Source organism: Momordica charantia (genome assembly GCF_013281855.1).
Source record: "Momordica charantia cultivar OHB3-1 chromosome 5 unlocalized genomic scaffold, Mcharantia_2.0 BLBB01000005.1, whole genome shotgun sequence".
NCBI classification, from domain to species: Eukaryota; Viridiplantae; Streptophyta; class Magnoliopsida; order Cucurbitales; family Cucurbitaceae; genus Momordica; species Momordica charantia.
In genome coordinates this window covers 18272829-18277114 of record NW_028275163.1, presented here as the reverse complement: position 1 = coordinate 18277114, position 4286 = coordinate 18272829, and the positions used below count along the sequence as shown (strand labels likewise).

Sequence of the window (4286 nt, the reverse complement as noted above, 5' to 3'; positions counted from 1 at the left end):
CTATAGAATTTGCAAATAAATTCCCTGATGAAATTCTTGATAAAACCACCAAGAACTCCGTTACCACATAATACCTTTCAAAATCTCAAACCAAATTTATTACCACTCTTGACCCAGAATACTTAAATACTTTCATCTCTGAAATCATCCAAAAAAACATTTCTTTCAAACTTTCATTTAATTCTAGACCAAATTCATAAAACCCGATTATTCTATGAACATATACTTATAGAAATAGATTCCATTAAATTAATCCATACGAAGGACAAAACCCATCCAAATAAAATTGCTTTTTCAAAAGTCAAAATTCTCCGTGTATTAACACTCACAAAATGGAATTAAAATATTTACACCGAAAAGAAGTTTACCCACACTTTCTTTCCTGAAACATATTCATACGTTGATTGTCAAAACGCTTGGTATAATATGTTTTGGTTAAATAATTACAATCATTCCTGGTTTATTATTTTTGACAAATCTTGTGTGAAACTTTCCATTATGGTTTAATGACTATTGGAATATTTTCGGTCTTACCGAGGCTATTCTACCTTATCCACTTTCGCAAAACTTCAAATATTTTTCAATCAATGTTTTTACAGATCCATTCAATCCTCTTTTGCTATTTTCAAATTATTTCTTTTAGCTTGGATATTTTGTTGGGACTATTCAATTATAGAAACCAATGGAATATCCCGTCTTCACCAAATGTACAAAATCAAATAGTGGGACAAGTTCAATACAGCAATCGCCTCAAGACAAGTAGTCGAAAAATAGTTATGTCTACCCACATAATAAAAAACAAAATGTTCAGCGGAATCAACAATTCCTTGCTCAAAGATTAAGACTCATTGCAGCCATGACATGAGTTACAAATGATCAAGAACTGACTGATATAATTCAACAAATTTCTTCTCCGAGCGACAGTCAAGATAATGATGATGACAAAGATCAAGATGACGACAATCAAGTCTGCCAATTTCATGAGTCATATCTATTCACAATAACCAAGTCAATAAAGACAAGATTCTAATCAACCTCTCGAGACAAATTCCCAATCAACCTTGGAGATTTCATCAACAAAGTTCTATCAAGACATAGTTTGTCGTTTTGTAAAGGTGTCGTACGTAGCCTTAATAACCCGACACCTAGCATGTCATGTGTTTTAGTTTTGTAAAGGTGTCGCATGTAGTCCTAGTAAATCGACACCTAGCGTCCTATGTATTTTAGTTAGTTTCCACATGTTGTACTTTACTTTTATGTAATGCCTATGTGTTGTAAATACTTTCCACGTGTTGTACTTGAACGCTTCCTACTGTACTATAAAGGAAGCAAGTAGTTGTAAATAGAGGACAGAGTTAGAAAGTGAGTGATCTTAAGTTTGTAAAAGGGAACGGTGCTCAAGTTTGAATAAACTACTCATTTCCCCAACTTTTGTCTTCTTCTTACAAGTAAGTTTAAATCTTGCCTCTTTATTTACCAATTAAATCCAAAAGATTTTATGATTTACAATGCCTTCTTATCACCACACATTATTTCAAATTCTAATGCCACCAAGCTATTGCATCACACATATTCATGATCTTTCATTTGTTTTCATTCTCCATACATTCATCTCCATTCAATATTGTATCATATATAAACCAAGAGATGTTTATTACATTAGACAATATTCTTAATTCCATTATCTCAACCTAAACAATCAACCTGATCCAGGCCTCAGTGGTATCTGAGCCATTCATACCCAGTTGGGTGGAGTGGTATTAAGATAGTAGATCTTGAGAAATTTTAGATCAATAGCCACACTGGAACTCTAGTATTTTAATAGATTTTGAAGTTCAAGATTGCTTTCCTTTCTACTGAACAGCGCGTTGGTAAGCCTTGTGTTCCCAGCAGTAGAATCGTAAGACCGTTGGTAAGCTTGGCGTTCCCGTGTTGTAGAAATTCTAGCAATAAGAATTCCAAGTCTGTTACAATATTAGAAAGAAAATTAAAGAATTTGGTCTATATCTCAAAAATTTCTTAATGTCTAAACTTCTTGGTAAATCATTTTCTTGGAATTATATCATAATGAAGAGCGAGAGGTAGCGGGGGGAGAGGGGTATGGTTTAAGGAGGTGTTCCACAGGTTTTGTGGGTTTTAAGTAAGTGCATAAGTTTTTGAATAGTTCTTGATAGATTTTGTGATAGTTGCTTATGTCATTTGTTTTTTATTATTCTCGGGTTTGAATGAGGAAAACATAAATATTTTTGTGGTTTAATTTTATTTAATTTGGATTTTTGAGTTTTTGTTCTATATATATTTATTTGACAAAGGAGTGTTTGTAAAATTGGTTTAGTATATTTGTTTAATTTTGTCTATTAGTGTAGGCTTTAATATTTGTACTACAACAATAGTTGATGCAATTTTTGTACAGGATTGATGCAACGATATATGGTGGAAACATATTTTGTAACCTTGGCTCAATTGGAGGGAGAATGTTATTTGTAAATTTTGGTAGACATTTCGTTGTTTTAATTTTCAGAAATTTCATTCTATATGTACGTACTCTAATTGAATTGTTTTTATTTGCAGAAACTTGTATATGTTTTCAATGACATATATTGTTTAATGAAATTCATATTATTATCTAATTAATTTTGCAAGTTGAATGTTTTAAATTTAGTGACGAATTTTGATGTCGATTAGACATTTGTGTTTACTTTTGCATAATAAGGAGAATTAGAATGAAAAAACAAGGAAAACTTGCAAGAAAGGAAAATTGTAATGGGAAAAATATGGTCAGAATGCGACGAAGGCGTTTTTGTATCGCAAATGTGACGCAAATGATTTACGTCGCATATGCGTCAAAAAGTTTATTTTCGTCGCCAATATGCGACGAATGCGTGTTTTCGTCGCTTACCTCTTTAGAGACTCAGTTTTAGCGATGAAAATTCTTTCGTCGCTGACGTTCTTCAGCAACGAAAATTTCTTTTCAGCGATGAAAAATTTTCGTCGCTGAAACCCTTGATTGTTGTAGTGAAAGGAAAACAAATCAAAGAAGATTACACAGATAACTCCCACATTAAGGTTGTAAATAGTCAAGAAGCTCAAATAGCCCATATTGAAAGAAATCTTCATATTTGGTCCATACTAAATGTAGACATCAAAACAATCTATCAAATAGGTAAATTTGATTTTATGCAAGATTATCACATCAAAATCTATTTGAAATCTATTTGATGTAGGTATTGCATTACCTCGTTGAGAAGATTCTTGTTGAGGTGCTTTTTCTTTTCTTCTTGGTGTTTATATTTCTCCTTCGAGAAAATGATAAGCTTGAGAATATGAGGCTTTCATTTTAGGTTTTGGTCATTCATCTCCTTCATTTTCTCTCTTTGAGGGCTCATTTTTCTCTATCTTTGCTTTTAGAAGCTCTCTTGTAAGATAATCAGGAAGGGAGTTTGTGCTCCCTTTTATAGATTCAATTTAGAAATCAAAACATGAAAGAATTGTTTGCCACCTAGCAAAAATTTGTCAGGAAACTAAAGTTTTGACATCCTTTTGTAAAACATCATTGGCAACTTTGCAATCAACACGTATCAAAAAACTTTTGTTTATAGGATCACTTTGAAATTTGTTGACGCATAAAACGATTGATCAAATTCCTTTTTTGATAGTAGAATAATTTTTTTGTGCGCCTATCCAAATTCTAGAGTGATATCTAACCAATTGTTCTAGACTATGTGTGGATTGTTTGAGAATGTCACCGTATCCAATGTAGAGACATCGGTTTCAACTATGAGTGATGCATGAGGGTTAACAATCGATAGACATGGAAGACTTTTGACTAATCCTTTGAGGCTAAATGATATTCTCTGCTTACTACGAGATTGATGACTGAATATCATTTTTGCAAGTGTAGTTTATTTATAATGTTAATAAAAGATTCATCATTTGTTTTATCTTCTATTTCAATATTTCTGAGTGTTTCATCTTGAAGGTTGATCAGTTATTTGTTGGATTTTCAGAGTTAATAATTCCAATTGTATTTGAGAATTATCTTTTTTAATATTTTAAATTTCTTCTTTTAAAAGATTTACTTCTCTATGAAAATCCTAAAGTGTTATAGTTTTGGTTTTGGGTTCAAAACGTGAAAGTATTTTAATAAGACTATAATGTTCTCTATTTTTTGCCTTATTTTCACTAGTTATTAAATCTTTTAATTTTAGTAGATATTCCCGTTTGATTTATGGATCATCAATTTGTTCTATAATATTTAAAGAAATTCTTGATCTTTTATTATAACA

General features: G+C 31.5%; 1 long non-coding RNA gene across 1 annotated transcript; it reads left to right on the top strand.

The window, feature by feature from the left end:
• The first annotated feature begins 1335 nt into the window (after positions 1–1335).
• Positions 1336–2630, top strand: LOC111021723 (uncharacterized). Its single transcript, XR_002602869.2, has 2 exons — positions 1336–1448; positions 2414–2630. It is a non-coding gene; the product is annotated as an uncharacterized LOC111021723 (long non-coding RNA).
• Positions 2631–4286: the final 1656 nt, after the last annotated feature.